General features: G+C 36.2%; 5 non-coding genes across 5 annotated transcripts; all 5 read left to right on the top strand.

Moving 5' to 3' along the window:
- Nucleotides 1-3,959: 3,959 nt before the first annotated feature.
- On the top strand, nucleotides 3,960-4,033 carry TRNAI-AAU (transfer RNA isoleucine (anticodon AAU)). The gene has a single exon. It is a non-coding gene; the product is annotated as a tRNA-Ile (tRNA).
- A 1,214-nt stretch (nucleotides 4,034-5,247) lies between these two features.
- On the top strand, nucleotides 5,248-5,321 carry TRNAI-AAU (transfer RNA isoleucine (anticodon AAU)). The gene has a single exon. It is a non-coding gene; the product is annotated as a tRNA-Ile (tRNA).
- Nucleotides 5,322-6,050: 729 nt separating this feature from the next.
- On the top strand, nucleotides 6,051-6,124 carry TRNAI-AAU (transfer RNA isoleucine (anticodon AAU)). Its single transcript has one exon. It is a non-coding gene; the product is annotated as a tRNA-Ile (tRNA).
- Nucleotides 6,125-8,773: 2,649 nt separating this feature from the next.
- On the top strand, nucleotides 8,774-8,847 carry TRNAI-AAU (transfer RNA isoleucine (anticodon AAU)). Its single transcript has one exon. It is a non-coding gene; the product is annotated as a tRNA-Ile (tRNA).
- Nucleotides 8,848-19,025: 10,178 nt separating this feature from the next.
- TRNAI-AAU (transfer RNA isoleucine (anticodon AAU)) lies at nucleotides 19,026-19,099 on the top strand. The gene has a single exon. It is a non-coding gene; the product is annotated as a tRNA-Ile (tRNA).
- The last annotated feature ends 626 nt before the right edge of the window (nucleotides 19,100-19,725 follow it).

Raw genomic sequence — 19,725 nt, 5'->3', positions numbered from 1 at the left:
ATGCAGGCAAAAACTAATCCAAGCAATGGCGTCATTTACTGGCTCATCACGTGACAAGTCAGAGTGGTTGGTGGCAACATATTGCTCATAATATAAAAAAAGCTTGTCAATTCTCATTTAAGATTGGTTCCTATGCTTTTGATGGGCTCTCTAAGAATTAGTCAACTTTCAACGTATTTTACCTTTCACTGTGGACAGATCAAGCTTTGAAAGGTCAGTAGCTGGCTCAAAATTAGACCAAGTTCATTAAAAGAGAGTAGATATGGGACAAAAGTGGCCGGTTAGCTCAATCGATTAGAGCGTGGTGCTAATAACGCCAAGGTTGCGGGTTCGACTCTCGTGCTGGCCATTCCTTTGCTTTCTGTTCACATCCAGTGACTTTTGGAAAAAGATCCGTAGGTTTTATCCATCCAATGTGTAAAATTAATTTACAAACTTGAAATAACTTGGTTAGAGTAAGAGAGTGGCCATGTTACATCGTCGTTAACCTTAAAGTATGACAGAGTAACGAATTGAAGCTAAATAGAAATATAATCTATTGTATGGCCAGAGATTTCAGTTTCTAAGCGTTTTTTGAAAAGGTTTGGGCAACTGGAATTCGATATAACTGTAAATATTGACAGCTAAGTCTATCACTAATTGTAATGCAGGCAAAACTAATCCAAGCGACTTGAAGCAAAATAGAAATATAATCTATTTTATTGCCAGAGATTTCAGTTTCTAAGCGTTTTTTAAGAAGTTTTGGGCAACTGGAATTCGATATAACTGTAAATATTGACAGCTAAGTCTATCACTAATTGTAATGCAGGCAAAACTAATCCAAGCAACTTGAAGCAAAATAGAAATATAATGTATTGTATGGCCAGAGATTTCAGTTTCTAAGTGTTTTTTAAGAAGTTTTGGGCAACTGGAATTCGATATAACTGTAAATATTGACAGCTAAGTATATCACTAATTGTAATGCAGGCAAAAACTAATCCAAGCAATGGCGCAATTTACTGGCTCATCACGTGACAAGTTAGAGTGGTTGGTGGCAACATATTGCTCATAATATAAAAAAAGCTTGTCAATTCTCATTTAAGATTGGTTCCTATGCTTTTGATGGGCTCTCTAAGAATTAGTCAACTTTCAACGTATTTTACCTTTCACTGTGGACAGATCAAGTTTTGAGAGGTCAGTAGCTGGCTCAAAATTAGAGCAAGATCATTAAAAGAGAGTAGATATGGGGCAAAAGTGGCCAGTTAGCTCTATCGGTTAGAGTGTGGTGCTAATAACGCCAAGGTTGCGGGCTCGACCCCCGTGCTGGCTATTCCTTTGGCTTTCTGTTCACATCCAGTGACTTTTGGAAAAAGATCCGTAGGTTTTATCCATCCAATGTGTAAAATTAATTTACAAACTTGAAATAACTTGGTTTGAGTAAGAGAGTGGCCATGTTACATCGTCGTTAACCTTAAAGTATGACAGAGTAACGAATTGAAGCAAAATAGAAATATAATCTATTGTATGGCCAGACATTTCAGTTTCTAATCGTTTTTTAAGAAGTTTTGGGCAAATGGAATTCGATATAACTGTAAATATTGACAGCTAAGTCTATCACTAATTGTAATGCAGGCAAAACTAATCCAAGTGACTTGAAGCAAAATAGAAATATAATCTATTTTATGGCCTGAGATTTCACTTTCTAAGCGTTTTTTAAGAAGTTTTGGGCAACTGGAATTCGATATAACTGTAAATATTGACAGCTAAGTCTATCACTATTTGTAATGCAGGCAAAACTAATCCAAGCAACTTGAAGCAAAATAGAAATATAATCTATTGTATGGCCAGAGATTTCAGTTTCTAAGCGTTTTTTAAGAAGTTTTGGGCAACTGGAATTCGATATAACTGTAAATATTGACAGCTAAGTCTATCACTAATTGTAATGCAGGCAAAAACTAATCCAAGCAATGGCGTCATTTACTGGCTCATCACGTGACAAGTCAGAGTGGTTGGTGGAAACATATTGCTCATAATATAAAAAAAGCTTGTCAATTCTCATTTAAGATTGGTTCCTATGCTTTTGATGGGCTCTCTAAGAATTAGTCAACTTTCAACGTATTTTACCTTTCACTGTGGACAGATCAAGCTTTGAAAGGTCAGTAGCTGGCTCAAAATTAGACCAAGTTCATTAAAAGAGAGTAGATATGGGACAAAAGTGGCCGGTTAGCGCAATCGGTTAGAGCGTGGTGCTAATAACGCCAAGGTTGCGGGTTCGACTCCCGTGCTGGCCATTCCTTTGCTTTCTGTTCACATCCAGTGACTTTTGAAAAAAGATCCGTAGGTTTTATCCATCCAATGTGTAAAACTAATTTACAAACTTGAAATAACTTGGTTAGAGTAAGAGAGTGGCCATGTTACATCGTCGTTAACCTTAAAGTATGACAGAGTAACGAATTGAAGCTAAATAGAAATATAATCTATTTTATGGCCAGAGATTTCAGTTTCTAAGCGTTTTTTAAGAAGTTTTGGGCAACTGGAATTCGATATAACTGTAAATATTGACAGCTAAGTCTATCACTAATTGTAATGCAGGCAAAACTAATCCAAGCAACTTGAAGCAAAATAGAAATATAATGTATTGTATGGCCAGAGATTTCAGTTTCTAAGTGTTTTTTAAGAAGTTTTGGGCAACTGGAATTCGATATAACTGTAAATATTGACAGCTAAGTATATCACTAATTGTAATGCAGGCAAAAACTAATCCAAGCAATGGCGCAATTTACTGGCTCATCACGTGACAAGTTAGAGTGGTTGGTGGCAACATATTGCTCATAATATAAAAAAAGCTTGTCAATTCTCATTTAAGATTGGTTCCTATGCTTTTGATGGGCTCTCTAAGAATTAGTCAACTTTCAACGTATTTTACCTTTCACTGTGGACAGATCAAGTTTTGAGAGGTCAGTAGCTGGCTCAAAATTAGAGCAAGATCATTAAAAGAGAGTAGATATGGGGCAAAAGTGGCCAGTTAGCTCTATCGGTTAGAGTGTGGTGCTAATAACGCCAAGGTTGCGGGCTCGACCCCCGTGCTGGCTATTCCTTTGGCTTTCTGTTCACATCCAGTGACTTTTGGAAAAAGATCCGTAGGTTTTATCCATCCAATGTGTAAAATTAATTTACAAACTTGAAATAACTTGGTTTGAGTAAAAGAGTGGCCATGTTACATCGTCGTTAACCTTAAAGTATGACAGAGTAACGAATTGAAGCAAAATTGAAATACAATCTATTGTATGGCCAGAGATTTCAGTTTCTAAGCGTTTTTTAAGAAGTTTTGGGCAACTTGAATTCGATATAACTGTAAATATTAACAGCTAAGTCTATCACTAATTGTAATGCAGGCAAAACTAATCCAAGGGACTTGAAGCAAAATAGAAATATAATCTATTTTATGGCCAGAGATTTCAGTTTCTAAGCGTTTTTTAAGAAGTTTTGGGCAACTGGAATTCGATATAACTGTAAATATTGACAGCTAAGTCTATCACTATTTGTAATGCAGGCAAAACTAATCCAAGCAACTTGAAGCAAAACAGAAATATAATCTATTGTATGGCCAGAGATTTCAGTTTCTAAGCGTTTTTTAAGAAGTTTTGGGCAACTGGAATTCGATATAACTGTAAATATTGACAGCTAAGTCTATCACTAATTGTAATGCAGGCAAAAACTAATCCAAGCAATGGCGTAATTTACTGGCTCATCACGTGACAAGTTAGAGTGGTTGGTGGCAACATATTGCTCATAATATAAAAAAAGCTTGTCAATTCTCATTTAAGATTGGTTCCTATGCTTTTGATGGGCTCTCTAAGAATTAGTCAACTTTCAACGTATTTTACCTTTCACTGTGGACAGAATAAGCTTTGAGAGGTCAGTAGCTGGCTCAAAATTAGAGCAAGATCATTAAAAGAGAGTAGATATGGGGCAAAAATGGCCGGTTAGCTCAATCGGTTAGAGCGTGGTGCTAATAACGCCAAGGTTACGGGTTCGACCCCCGTGCTGGCCATTCCTTTGCTTTCTGTTCACATTCAGTGACTTTTGGAAAAAGATCCATAGGTTTTATACATCCAATGTGTAAAATTAATTTACAAACTTGAAATAACTTGGATAAAGTAAGAGAGTGGCCATATTACATCGTCGTTAACCTTAAAGTATGACAGAGTAATGAATTGAAGCAAAATAGAAATATAATTTATTGTATGGCCAGGGATTTCAGTTTCTAAGCGTTTTTTGAAAAGTTTTGGGCAACTGGAATTCGATATAACTGTAAATATTGACAGCTAAGTCTATCACTAATTGTAATGCAGGCAAAAACTAATCCAAGCAATGGCGTCATTTACTGGCTCATCACGTAACAAGTCAGAGTGGTTGGTGGCAACATATTGCTCATAATATAAAAAAAGCTTGTCAATTCTCATTTAAGATTGGTTCCTATGCTTTTGATGGGCTCTCTAAGAATTAGTCAACTTTCAACGTATTTTACCTTTCACTGTGGACAGATCAAGCTTTGAGAGGTAAGTAGCTGGCTCAAAATTAGAGCAAGTTCATTAAAAGAGAGTAGATATGGGGCAAAAGTGGCCGGTTAGCTCAATCGGTTAGAGCGTGGTTCTAATAAAGCCAAGGTTGCGGGTTCGACCCCAGTGCTGGCCATTCCTTTGGCTTTTGTTCACATCCAGTGACTTTTGGAAAAAGATCTGTAGGTTTTATCCATCCAATGTGTAAAATTAATTTACAAAATTAAAATAACTTGGTTAGAGTAAGAGAGTGGCCATGTTACATCGTCGTTAACCTTAAAGTATGACAGAGTAACGAATTGAAGCAAAATAGAAATATAATCTATTGTATGGCCAGAGCATTCAGTTTCTAAGCGTTTTTTAAGAAGTTTTGGGCAACTGGAATTCGATATAACTGTAAGTATTGACAGTTAAGTCTATCACTAATTGTAATGCAGTCAAAAACTAATCCAAGCAATGGCGTAATTTACTGGCTCATCACGTGAAAAGTTAGAGTGGTTGGTGGCAACATATTGCTCATAATATAAAAAAAGCTTGTCAATTCTCATTTAAGATTGGTTCCTATGCTTTTGATGGGCTCTCTAAGAATTAGTCAACTTTCAACGTATTTTACCTTTCACTGTGGACAGATCAAGCTTTGAGAGGTCAGTAGCTGGCTCAAAATTAGAGCAAGTTCATTAAAAGAGAATAGATAATGGGCAAAAGTGGCCGGTTAGCTCAATCGGTTAGAGCGTGGTGCTAATAACGCCAAGGTTGCGGGTTCGACTCCCGTGCTGGCCATTCCTTTGGCTTTCTGTTCACATCCAGTGACTTTTGGAAAAAGATCCGAAGGTTTTATCCATCCAATGTGTAAAATTAATTTACAAACTTGAAATAACTTGGTTAGAGTAAGAGAGTGGCCATGTTACATCGTCGTTAACCTTAAAGTATGACAGAGTAACGAATTGAAGCAAAATTGAAATACAATCTATTGTATGGCCAGAGATTTCAGTTTCTAAGCGTTTTTTAAGAAGTTTTGGGCAACTGGAATTCGATATAACTGTAAATATTGACAGCTAAGTCTATCACTATTTGTAATGCAGGCAAAACTAATCCAAGCAACTTGAAGCAAAACAGAAATATAATCTATTGTATGGCCAGAGATTTCAGTTTCTAAGCGTTTTTTAAGAAGTTTTGGGCAACTGGAATTCGATATAACTGTAAATATTGACAGCTAAGTCTATCACTAATTGTAATGCAGGGAAAAACTAATCCAAGCAATGGCGTAATTTACTGGCTCATCACGTGACAAGTTAGAGTGGTTGGTGGCAACATATTGCTCATAATATAAAAAAAACTTGTCAATTCTCATTTAAGATTGGTTCCTATGCTTTTGATGGGCTCTCTAAGAATTAGTCAACTTTCAACGTATTTTACCTTTCACTGTGGACAGATCAAGCTTTGAGAGGTCAGTAGCTGGCTCAAAATTAGAGCAAGATCATTAAAAGAGAGTAGATATGGGGCAAAAATGGCCGGTTAGCTCAATCGGTTAGAGCGTGGTGCTAATAACGCCAAGGTTGCGGGTTCGACCCCCGTGCTGGCCATTCCTTTGCTTTCTGTTTACATCCAGTGACTTTTGGAAAAAGATCCATAGGTTTTATCCATCCAATGTGTAAAATTAATATACAAACTTGAAATAACTTGGTTAGAGTAAGAGAGTGGCCATGTTACATCGTCGTTAACCTTAAAGTATGACAGAGTAACGAATTGAAGCAAAATAGAAATATAATCTATTGTATGGCCAGGGATTTCAGTTTCTAAGCGTTTTTTGAAAAGTTTTGGGCAACTGGAATTCGATATAACTGTAAATATTGACAGCTAAGTCTATCACTAATTGTAATGCAGGCAAAACTAATCCAAGCGACTTGAAGCAAAATAGAAATATAATCTATTTTATGGCCAGAGATTTCAGTTTCTAAGCGTTTTTTAAGAAGTTTCGGGCAACTGGAATTCGATATAACTGTAAATGTTGACAGCTAAGTCTATCACTAATTGTAATGCAGGCAAAACTAATCCAAGCAACTTGAAGCAAAATAGAAATATAATGTATTGTATGGCCAGAGATTTCAGTTTCTAAGTGTTTTTTAAGAAGTTTTGGGCAACTGAAATTCGATATAACTGTAAATATTGACAGCTAAGTCTATCACTAATTGTAATGCAGGCAAAACTAATCCAAGCAACTTGAAGCAAAATAGAAATATAACCTATTGTATGGCCAGAGATTTCAGTTTCTAAGCGTTTTTTAAGAAGTTTTGGGCAACTGGAATTCGATATAACTGTAAATATTGACAGCTAAGTCTATCACTAATTGTAATGCAGGCAAAACTAATCAAAGCAACTTGAAGCAAAATAGAAATATAACCTATTGTATGGCCAGAGATTTCAGTTTCTAAGTGTTTTTTAAGAAGTTTTGGGCAACTGGAATTCGATATAACTGTAAATATTGACAGCTAAGTCTATCACTAATTGTAATGCAGGCAAAAACTAATCCAAGCAATGGCATAATTTACTGGCTCATCACGTGACAAGTTAGAGTGGTTGGTGGCAACATATTGCTCATAATATAAAAAAAGCTTGTCAATTCTTATTTAAGATTGGTTCCTATGCTTTTGATGGGCTCTCTAAGAATTAGTCAACTTTCAACGTATTTTACCTTTCACTGTGGACAGATCAAGCTTTGAGAGGTCAGTAGCTGGCTCAAAATTAGAGCAAGTTCATTAAAAGAGAGTAGATATGGGGCAAAAGTGGCCGGTTAGCTCAATCGGTTAGAGCATGGTGCTAAAAAAGCCAAGGTTGCGGGTTCGACCCCAGTGCTGGCCATTCCTTTGGCTTCTGTTCACATCCAGTGACTTTTGGAAAAAGATCCGTAGGTTTTATCTATCCAATGTGTAAAATTAATTTACAAACCTGAAATAACTTGGTTAGAGTAAGAGAGTGGCCATGTTACATCGTCGTTAACCTTAAAGTATGACAGAGTAACGAATTGAAGCAAAATAGAAATATAATCTATTGTATAGCCAGAGCATTCAGTTTCTAAGCGTTTTTTAAGAAGTTTTGGGCAACTGGAATTCGATATAACTGTAAGTATTGACAGTTAGGTCTATCACTAATTGTAATGCAGTCAAAAACTAATCCAAGCAATGGCGTAATTTACTGGCTCATCACGTGACAAGTTAGAGTGGTTGGTGGCAACATATTGCTCATAATATAAAAAAAGCTTGTCAATTCTCATTTAAGATTGGTTCCTATGCTTTTGATGGGCTCTCTAAGAATTAGTCAACTTTCAACGTATTTTACCTTTCACTGTGGACAGATCAAGCTTTGAGAGGTCAGTAGCTGGCTCAAAATTAGAGCAAGTTCATTAAAAGACAGTAGATATGGGGTAAAAGTGGCCGGTTAGCTCAATCAGTTAGAGCGTGGTGCTAATAATGCCAAGGTTGCGGGTTCGACCCCCGTGCTGGCCATTCCTTTGGCTTTCTGTTCACATCCAGTGACTTTTGGAAAAAGATCCGTAGGTTTTATCTATCCAATGTGTAAAATTAATTTACAAACCTGAAATAACTTGATTAGAGTAAGAGAGTGGCCATGTTACATCGTCGTTAACCTTAAAGTATGACAGAGTAACGAATTGAAGCAAAATAGAAATATAATCTATTGTATGGCCAGAGATTTCAGTTTCTAAGTGTTTTTTAAGAAGTTTTGGACAACTGGAATTCGATATAACTGTAAATATTGACAGCTAAGTCTATCACTAATTGTAATGCAGGCAAAACTAATATAAGCAACTTGAAGCAAAATAGAAATATAACCTATTGTATGGCCAGAGATTTCAGTTTCTAAGCATTTTTTAAGAAGTTTTGGGCAACTGGAATTCGATATAACTGTAAATATTGACAGCTAAGTCAATCACTAATTGTAATGCAGGCAAAAACTAATCCAAGCAATGGCGTAATTTACTGGCTCATCACGTGACAAGTTAGAGTGGTTGGTGGCAACATATTGCTCATAATATAAAAAAAGCTTGTCAATTCTCATTTAAGATTGGTTCCTATGCTTTTCATGGGCTCTCTAAGAATTAGTCAACTTTCAACGTATTTTACCTTTCACTGTGGACAGATCAAGCTTTGAGAGGTCAGTAGCTGGCTCAAAATTAGAGGAAGTTCATTAAAAGAGAATAGATATGGGGCAAAAGTGGTCGGTTAGCTCAATCGGTAAGAGCGTGGTGCTAATAACGCCAAGGTTGCGGGTTCGACCCCCGTGCTGGCCATTCCTTTGCTTTCTGTTCACATCCAGTGACTTTTGGTAAAAGATCCGTAGGTTTTATCCATCCAATGTGTAAAATTAATTTACAAACTTGAAATAACTTGGTTAGAGTAAGAGAGTGGCCATGTTACATCGTCGTTAACCTTAAAGTATGACAGAGTAACGAATTGAAGCAAAATAGAAATATAATCTATTGTATGGCCAGAGATTTCAGTTTCTAAGCGTTTTTTAAGAAGTTTTGGGCAACTGGAATTCGATATAACTGTAAATATTGACAGCTAAGTCTATCACTAATTGTAATGCAGGCAAAACTAATCCAAGCGACTTGAAGCAAAATAGAAATATAACCTATTTCATGGCCAGAGATTTCAGTTTCTAAGTGTTTTTTAAGAAGTTTTGGGCAACTGGAATTCGATATAACTGTAAATATTGACAGCTAAGTCTATCACTAATTGTAATGCAGGCAAAACTAATCCAAGCAACTTGAAGCAAAATAGAAATATAATGCATTGTATGGCCAAAGATTTCAGTTTCTAAGTGTTTTTTAAGAAGTTTTGGGCAACTGGAATTCGATATAACTGTAAATATTGACAGCTAAGTCTATCACTAATTGTAATGCAGGCAAAAACTAATCCAAGCAATGGCGTAATTTACTGGCTCATCACGTGACAAGTTAGAGAGGTTGGTGGCAACATATTGCTCATAATATAAAAAAAGCTTGTCAATTCTCATTTAAGATTAGTTCCTATGCTTTTCATGGGCTCTCTAAGAATTAGTCAACTTTCAACGTATTTTACCTTTCACTGTGGACAGATCAAGCTTTGAGAGGTCAGTAGCTGGCTCAAAATTAGAGCAAGTTCATTAAAAGAGAATAGATATGGGGCAAAAGTGGCCGGTTAGCTCAATCGGTTAAAGCGTGGTGCTAATAACGCCAAGGTTGCGGGGTCCACTCCTGTGCTGGCCATTCCTTTGGCTTTCTGTTCACATCCAGTGACTTTTGGAAAAAGATCCGAAGGTTTTATCCATCCAATGTGTAAAATTAATTTACAAACTTGAAATAACTTGGTTAGAGTAAGAGAGTGGCCATGTTACATCGTCGTTAACCTTAAAGTATGACAGAGTAACGAATTGAAGCAAAATTGAAATACAATCTATTGTATGGCCAGAGATTTCAGTTTCTAAGCGTTTTTTAAGAAGTTTTGGGCAACTGGAATTCGATATAACTGTAAATATTGACAGCTAAGTCTATCACTAATTGTAATGCACTCAAAACTAATCCAAGGGACTTGAAGCAAAATAGAAATATAATCTATTTTATGGCCAGAGATTTCAGCTTCTAAGTGTTTTTTAAGAGGTTTTGGGCAACTGGAATTCGATATAACTGTAAATATTGACAGCTAAGTCTATCACTATTTGTATGGCAGGCAAAACTAATCCAAGCAACTTGAAGCAAAATAGAAATATAATGCATTGTATGGCCAGAGATTTCAGTTTCTAAGCGTTTTTTAAGAAGTTTTGGGCAACTGGAATTCGATATAACTGTAAATATTGACAGCTAAGTATATCACTAATTGTAATGCAGGCAAAAACTAATCCAAGCAATGGCGTAATTTACTGGCTCATCACGTGACAAGTTAGAGTGGTTGGTGGCAACATATTGCTCATAATATAAAAAAAGCTTGTCAATTCTCATTTAAGATTGGTTCCTATGCTTTTGATGGGCTCTCTAAGAATTAGTCAACTTTCAACGTATTTTACCTTTCACTGTGGACAGATCAAGCTTTGAGAGGTCAGTAGCTGGCTCAAAATTAGAGCAAGATCATTAAAAGAGAGTAGATATGGGGCAAAAGTGGCCAGTTAGCTCTATCGGTTAGAGCGTGGAGCTAATAACGCCAAGGTTGCGGGCTCGACCCCCGTGCTGGCTATTCCTTTGGCTTTCTGTTCACATCCAGTGACTTTTGGAAAAAGATCCGTAGGTTTTATCCATCCAATGTGTAAAATTAATTTACAAACTTGAAATAACTTGGTTTGAGTAAGAGAGTGGCCATGTTACATCGTCGTTAACCTTAAAGTATGACAGAGTAACGAATTGAAGCAAAATAGAAATATAATCTATTGTATGGCCAGAAATTTCAGTTTCTAAGCATTTTTTAAGAAGTTTTGGGCAAATGGAATTCGATATAACTGTAAATATTGACAGCTAAGTCTATCACTAATTGTAATGCAGGCAAAACTAATCCAAGTGACTTGAAGCAAAATAGAAATATAATCTATTGTATGGCCAGAGATTTCAGTTTCTAAGCGTTTTTTAAGAAGTTTTGGGCAACTGGAATTCGATATAACTGTAAATATTGACAGCTAAGTCTATCACTAATTGTAATGCAGGCAAAAACTAATCCAAGCAATGGCGTCATTTACTGGCTCATCACGTGACAAGTCAGAGTGGTTGGTGGCAACATATTGCTCATAATATAAAAAAAGCTTGTCAATTCTCATTTAAGATTGGTTCCTATGCTTTTGATGGGCTCTCTAAGAATTAGTCAACTTTCAACGTATTTTACCTTTCACTGTGGACAGATCAAGCTTTGAAAGGTCAGTAGCTGGCTCAAAATTAGACCAAGTTCATTAAAAGAGAGTAGATATGGGACAAAAGTGGCCGGTTAGCTCAATCGATTAGAGCGTGGTGCTAATAACGCCAAGGTTGCGGGTTCGACTCTCGTGCTGGCCATTCCTTTGCTTTCTGTTCACATCCAGTGACTTTTGGAAAAAGATCCGTAGGTTTTATCCATCCAATGTGTAAAATTAATTTACAAACTTGAAATAACTTGGTTAGAGTAAGAGAGTGGCCATGTTACATCGTCGTTAACCTTAAAGTATGACAGAGTAACGAATTGAAGCTAAATAGAAATATAATCTATTGTATGGCCAGAGATTTCAGTTTCTAAGCGTTTTTTGAAAAGGTTTGGGCAACTGGAATTCGATATAACTGTAAATATTGACAGCTAAGTCTATCACTAATTGTAATGCAGGCAAAACTAATCCAAGCGACTTGAAGCAAAATAGAAATATAATCTATTTTATGGCCAGAGATTTCAGTTTCTAAGCGTTTTTTAAGAAGTTTTGGGCAACTGGAATTCGATATAACTGTAAATATTGACAGCTAAGTCTATCACTAATTGTAATGCAGGCAAAACTAATCCAAGCAACTTGAAGCAAAATAGAAATATAATGTATTGTATGGCCAGAGATTTCAGTTTCTAAGTGTTTTTTAAGAAGTTTTGGGCAACTGGAATTCGATATAACTGTAAATATTGACAGCTAAGTATATCACTAATTGTAATGCAGGCAAAAACTAATCCAAGCAATGGCGCAATTTACTGGCTCATCACGTGACAAGTTAGAGTGGTTGGTGGCAACATATTGCTCATAATATAAAAAAAGCTTGTCAATTCTCATTTAAGATTGGTTCCTATGCTTTTGATGGGCTCTCTAAGAATTAGTCAACTTTCAACGTATTTTACCTTTCACTGTGGACAGATCAAGTTTTGAGAGGTCAGTAGCTGGCTCAAAATTAGAGCAAGATCATTAAAAGAGAGTAGATATGGGGCAAAAGTGGCCAGTTAGCTCTATCGGTTAGAGTGTGGTGCTAATAACGCCAAGGTTGCGGGCTCGACCCCCGTGCTGGCTATTCCTTTGGCTTTCTGTTCACATCCAGTGACTTTTGGAAAAAGATCCGTAGGTTTTATCCATCCAATGTGTAAAATTAATTTACAAACTTGAAATAACTTGGTTTGAGTAAGAGAGTGGCCATGTTACATCGTCGTTAACCTTAAAGTATGACAGAGTAACGAATTGAAGCAAAATAGAAATATAATCTATTGTATGGCCAGACATTTCAGTTTCTAATCGTTTTTTAAGAAGTTTTGGGCAAATGGAATTCGATATAACTGTAAATATTGACAGCTAAGTCTATCACTAATTGTAATGCAGGCAAAACTAATCCAAGTGACTTGAAGCAAAATAGAAATATAATCTATTTTATGGCCTGAGATTTCACTTTCTAAGCGTTTTTTAAGAAGTTTTGGGCAACTGGAATTCGATATAACTGTAAATATTGACAGCTAAGTCTATCACTATTTGTAATGCAGGCAAAACTAATCCAAGCAACTTGAAGCAAAATAGAAATATAATCTATTGTATGGCCAGAGATTTCAGTTTCTAAGCGTTTTTTAAGAAGTTTTGGGCAACTGGAATTCGATATAACTGTAAATATTGACAGCTAAGTCTATCACTAATTGTAATGCAGGCAAAAACTAATCCAAGCAATGGCGTCATTTACTGGCTCATCACGTGACAAGTCAGAGTGGTTGGTGGAAACATATTGCTCATAATATAAAAAAAGCTTGTCAATTCTCATTTAAGATTGGTTCCTATGCTTTTGATGGGCTCTCTAAGAATTAGTCAACTTTCAACGTATTTTACCTTTCACTGTGGACAGATCAAGCTTTGAAAGGTCAGTAGCTGGCTCAAAATTAGACCAAGTTCATTAAAAGAGAGTAGATATGGGACAAAAGTGGCCGGTTAGCGCAATCGGTTAGAGCGTGGTGCTAATAACGCCAAGGTTGCGGGTTCGACTCCCGTGCTGGCCATTCCTTTGCTTTCTGTTCACATCCAGTGACTTTTGAAAAAAGATCCGTAGGTTTTATCCATCCAATGTGTAAAACTAATTTACAAACTTGAAATAACTTGGTTAGAGTAAGAGAGTGGCCATGTTACATCGTCGTTAACCTTAAAGTATGACAGAGTAACGAATTGAAGCTAAATAGAAATATAATCTATTGTATGGCCAGAGATTTCAGTTTCTAAGCGTTTTTTGAAAAGGTTTGGGCAACTGGAATTCGATATAACTGTAAATATTGACAGCTAAGTCTATCACTAATTGTAATGCAGGCAAAACTAATCCAAGCGACTTGAAGCAAAATAGAAATATAATCTATTTTATGGCCAGAGATTTCAGTTTCTAAGCGTTTTTTAAGAAGTTTTGGGCAACTGGAATTCGATATAACTGTAAATATTGACAGCTAAGTCTATCACTAATTGTAATGCAGGCAAAACTAATCCAAGCAACTTGAAGCAAAATAGAAATATAATGTATTGTATGGCCAGAGATTTCAGTTTCTAAGTGTTTTTTAAGAAGTTTTGGGCAACTGGAATTCGATATAACTGTAAATATTGACAGCTAAGTATATCACTAATTGTAATGCAGGCAAAAACTAATCCAAGCAATGGCGCAATTTACTGGCTCATCACGTGACAAGTTAGAGTGGTTGGTGGCAACATATTGCTCATAATATAAAAAAAGCTTGTCAATTCTCATTTAAGATTGGTTCCTATGCTTTTGATGGGCTCTCTAAGAATTAGTCAACTTTCAACGTATTTTACCTTTCACTGTGGACAGATCAAGTTTTGAGAGGTCAGTAGCTGGCTCAAAATTAGAGCAAGATCATTAAAAGAGAGTAGATATGGGGCAAAAGTGGCCAGTTAGCTCTATCGGTTAGAGTGTGGTGCTAATAACGCCAAGGTTGCGGGCTCGACCCCCGTGCTGGCTATTCCTTTGGCTTTCTGTTCACATCCAGTGACTTTTGGAAAAAGATCCGTAGGTTTTATCCATCCAATGTGTAAAATTAATTTACAAACTTGAAATAACTTGGTTTGAGTAAGAGAGTGGCCATGTTACATCGTCGTTAACCTTAAAGTATGACAGAGTAACGAATTGAAGCAAAATAGAAATATAATCTATTGTATGGCCAGACATTTCAGTTTCTAATCGTTTTTTAAGAAGTTTTGGGCAAATGGAATTCGATATAACTGTAAATATTGACAGCTAAGTCTATCACTAATTGTAATGCAGGCAAAACTAATCCAAGTGACTTGAAGCAAAATAGAAATATAATCTATTTTATGGCCTGAGATTTCACTTTCTAAGCGTTTTTTAAGAAGTTTTGGGCAACTGGAATTCGATATAACTGTAAATATTGACAGCTAAGTCTATCACTAATTGTAATGCAGGCAAAACTAATCCAAGCGACTTGAAGCAAAATAGAAATATAATCTATTTTATGGCCAGAGATTTCAGTTTCTAAGCGTTTTTTAAGAAGTTTTGGGCAACTGGAATTCGATATAACTGTAAATATTGACAGCTAAGTCTATCACTAATTGTAATGCAGGCAAAACTAATCCAAGCAACTTGAAGCAAAATAGAAATATAATGTATTGTATGGCCAGAGATTTCAGTTTCTAAGTGTTTTTTAAGAAGTTTTGGGCAACTGGAATTCGATATAACTGTAAATATTGACAGCTAAGTCTATCACTAATTGTAATGCAGGCAAAAACTAATCCAAGCAATGGCGTAATTTACTGGCTCATCACGTGACAAGTTAGAGTGGTTGGTGGCAACATATTGCTCATAATATAAAAAAAGCTTGTCAATTCTCATTTAAGATTGGTTCCTATGCTTTTGATGGGCTCTCTAAGAATTAGTCAACTTTCAACGTATTTTACCTTTCACTGTGGACAGATCAAGCTTTGAGAGGTCAGTAGCTGGCTCAAAATTAAAGCAAGATCATTAAAAGAGAGTAGATATGGGGCAAAAGTGGCCAGTTAGCTCTATCGGTTAGAGCGTGGTGCTAATAACGCCAAGGTTGCGGGTTCGACCCCCGTGCTGGCTATTCCTTTGGCTTTCTGTTCACATCCAGTGACTTTTGGAAAAAGATCCGTACGTTTTATCCATCCAATGTGTAAAATTAATTTACAAACTTGAAATAACTTGGTTTGAGTAAGAGAGTGGCCATGTTACATCGTCGTTAACCTTAAAGTATGACAGAGTAACGAATTGAAGCAAAATAGAAATATAATCTATTGTATGGCTTGAGATTTCAGTTTCTAAGCGTTTTTTAAGAAGTTTTGGGCAAATGGAATTCGATATAACTGTAAATATTGACAGCTAAGTCTATCACTAATTGTAATGCAGGCAAAACTAATCCAAGTGACTTGAAGCAAAATAGAAATATAATCTATTTTATGGCCTGAGATTTCAGTTTCTAAGTGTTTTTTAAGAAGTTTTGGGCAACTGAAATTCGATATAACTGTAAATATTGACAGCTAAGTCTATCACTAATTGTAATGCAGGCAAAACTAATCCAAGCAACTTGAAGCAAAATAGAAATATAACCTATTGTATGGCCAGAGATTTCAGTTTCTAAGCATTTTTTAAGAAGTTTTGGGCAACTGGAATTCGATATAACTGTAAATATTGACAGCTAAGTCTATCACTAATTGTAATGCAGGCAAAAACTAATCCAAGCAATGGCGTAATTTACTGGCTCATCACGTGACAAGTTAGAGTGGTTGGTGGCAACATATTGCTCATAATATAAAAAAAGCTTGTCAATTCTCATTTAAGATTGGTTCCTATGCTTTTCATGGGCTCTCTAAGAATTAGTCAACTTTCAACGTATTTTACCTTTCACTGTGGACAGATCAAGCTTTGAGAGGTCAGTAGCTGGCTCAAAATTAGAGCAAGTTCATTAAAAGAGAATAGATATGGGGCAAAAGTGGCCGGTTAGCTCAATCGGTTAAAGCGTGGTGCTAATAACGCCAAGGTTGCGGGGTCCACTCCTGTGCTGGCCATTCCTTTGGCTTTCTGTTCACATCCAGTGACTTTTGGAAAAAGATCCGAAGGTTTTATCCATCCAATGTGTAAAATTAATTTACAAACTTGAAATAACTTGGTTAGAGAAAGAGAGTGGCCATGTTACATCGTCGTTAACCTTAAAGTATGACAGAGTAACGAATTGAAGCAAAATTGAAATACAATGTATTGTATGGCCAGAGATTTCAGTTTCTAAGCGTTTTTTTAAGAAGTTTTGGGCAACTGGAATTCGATATAACTGTAAATATTGACAGCTAAGTCTATCACTAATTGTAATGCACTCAAAACTAATCCATGCAACTTGAAGAAAAACAGAAATATAATCTATTGTATGGCCAGAGATTTCAGTTTCTAAGCTTTTTTTAAGAAGTTTTGGGCAACTGGAATTCGATATAACTGTAAATATTGACAGCTAAGTATATCACTAATTGTAATGCAGGCAAAACTAATCCAAGCAACTTGAAGCAAAACAGAAATATAATCTATTGTATGGCCAGAGATTTCAGTTTCTAAGCGTTTTTTAAGAAGTTTTGGGCAACTGGAATTTGATATAACTGTAAATATTGACAGCTAAGTATATCACTAATTGTAATGCAGGCAAAAACTAATCCAAGCAATGGCGTAATTTACTGGCTCATCACTTGACAAGTTAGAGTGGTTGGTGGCAACATATTGCTCATAATATAAAAAAAGCTTGGCAATTCTCATTTAAGATTGGTTCCTATGCTTTTGTTGGGCTCTCTAAGAATTAGTCAACTTTCAACGTATTTTACCTTTCACTGTGGACAGATCAAGCTTTGAGAGGTCAGTAGCTGGCTCAAAATTAGAGCAAGATCATTAAAAGAGAGTAGATATGGGGCAAAAGTGGCCGGTAAGCTCAATCGGTTAGAGCGTGGTGCTAATAACGCCAAGGTTGCGGGTTCGACCCCCGTGCTGGCCATTCCTTTGCTTTCTGTTCACATCCAGTGACTTTTGGTAAAAGATCCGTAGGTTTTATCCATTAAATGTGTAAAATTAATTTACAAACTTGAAATAACTTGATTAGAGTAAGAGAGTGGCCATGTTACATCGTCGTTAACCTTAAAGTATGACAGAGTAACGAATTGAAGCAAAATAGAAATATAATCTATTGTATGGCCAGAGATTTCAGTTTCTAAGCGTTTTTTGAAAAGTTTTGCGCAACTGGAATTCGATATAACTGTAAATATTGACAGCTAAGTCTATCACTAATTGTAATGCAGGCAAAAACTAATCCAAGCAATGGCGTAATTTACTGGCTCATCACGTGACAAGTTAGAGTGGTTGGTGGCAACATATTGCTCATAATATAAAAAAAGCTTGTCAATTCTCATTTAAGATTGGTTCCTATGCTTTTCATGGGCTCTCTAAGAATTAGTCAACTTTCAACGTATTTTACCTTTCACTGTGGACAGATCAAGCTTTGAGAGGTCAGTAGCTGGCTCAAAATTAGAGCAAGATCATTAAAAGAGAGTAGCTAGGGGGCAAAAGTGGCCAGTTAGCTCTATCGGTTAGAGCATGGTGCTAATAACGCCATGGTTGCGGGTTCGACCCCCGTGCTGGCTATTCCTTTGGCTTTCTGTTCACATCCAGTGACTTTTGGAAAAAGATCCGTAGGTTTTATCCATCCAATGTGTAAAATTAATTTACAAACTTGAAATAACTTGGTTTGAGTAAGAGAGTGGCCATGTTACATCGTCGTTAACCTTAAAGTATGACAGAGTAACGAATTGAAGCAAAATAGAAATATAATCTATTGTATGGCCAGAAATTTCAGTTTCTAAGCGTTTTTTAAGAAGTTTTGGGCAAATGGAATTCGATATAACTGTAAATATTGACAGCTAAGTCTATCACTAATTGTAATGCAGGCAAAACTAATCCGAATGACTTGAAGCAAAATAGAAATATAATCTATTTTATGGCCTGAGATTTCAGTTTCTAAGCGTTTTTTAAGAAGTTTTGGGCAACTGGAATTCGATATAACTGTGAATATTGACAGCTAAGTCTATCACTATTTGTAATGCAGGCAAAACTAATCCAAGCAACTTGAAGCAAAATAGAAATATAATCTATTGTATGGCCAGAGATTTCAGTTTCTAAGCGTTTTTTAAGAAGTTTTGGGCAACTGGAATTCGATATAACTGTAAATATTGACAGCTAAGTCTATCACTAATTGTAATGCAGGCAAAAACTAATCCAAGCAATGGCGTCATTTACTGGCTCATCACGTGACAAGTCAGAGTGGTTGGTGGCAACATATTGCTCATAATATAAAAAAAGCTTGTCAATTCTCATTTAAGATTTATTCCTATGCTTTTGATGGGCTCTCTAAGAATTAGTCAACTTTCAACGTATTTTACCTTTCACTGTGGACAGATCAAGCTTTGAAAGGTCAGTAGCTGGCTCAAAATGAAACCAAGTTCATTAAAAGAGAGTAGATTTGGGGCAAAAGTGGCCGGTTAGCTCAGTCGGTTAGAGCGTGGTGCTAATACTGCCAAGGTTGCGGGTTCGACCCCCGTGCTGGTCATTCCTTTGCTTTCTGTTCACATCCAGTGACTTTTGGAAAAAGATCCGTAGGTTTTATCCATCCAATGTGTAAAATTAATTTACAAACTTGAAATAACTTGGTTAGAGTAAGAGAGTGGCCATGTTACATCGTCGTTAACCTTAAAGTATGACAGAGTAACGAATTGAAGCAAAATAGAAATATAATCTATTGTATGGCCAGAGATTTCAGTTTCTAAGCGTTTTTTGAAAAGTTTTGGGCAACTGGAATTCGATATAACTGTAAATATTGACAGCTAAGTCTATCACTAATTGTAATGCAGGCAAAAATTAATCCAAGCAATGGCGTCATTTACTGGCTCATCACGTGACAAGTCAGAGTGGTTGGTGGCAACATATTGCTCATAATATAAAAAAAGCTTGTCAATTCTCATTTAAGATTGGTTCCTATGCTTTTGATGGGCTCTCTAAGAATTAGTCAACTTTCAACGTATTTTACCTTTCACTGTGGACAGATCAAGCTTTGAGAGGTCAGTAGCTGGCTCAAAATTAGAGCAAGTTCATTAAAAAAGAGTAGATATGAGGCAAACGTGGCCGGTTAGCTCAATCGGTTAGAGCGTGGTGCCAATAACACCAAGGTTTTGGGTT

This window comes from Anomaloglossus baeobatrachus, chromosome 4, assembly GCF_048569485.1.
Source record: "Anomaloglossus baeobatrachus isolate aAnoBae1 chromosome 4, aAnoBae1.hap1, whole genome shotgun sequence".
Taxonomy (NCBI): domain Eukaryota; kingdom Metazoa; phylum Chordata; class Amphibia; order Anura; family Aromobatidae; genus Anomaloglossus; species Anomaloglossus baeobatrachus.
The sequence above is the reverse complement of the archived record's forward strand: the minus strand, read 5'-3'. Positions and strand labels throughout refer to the sequence as shown.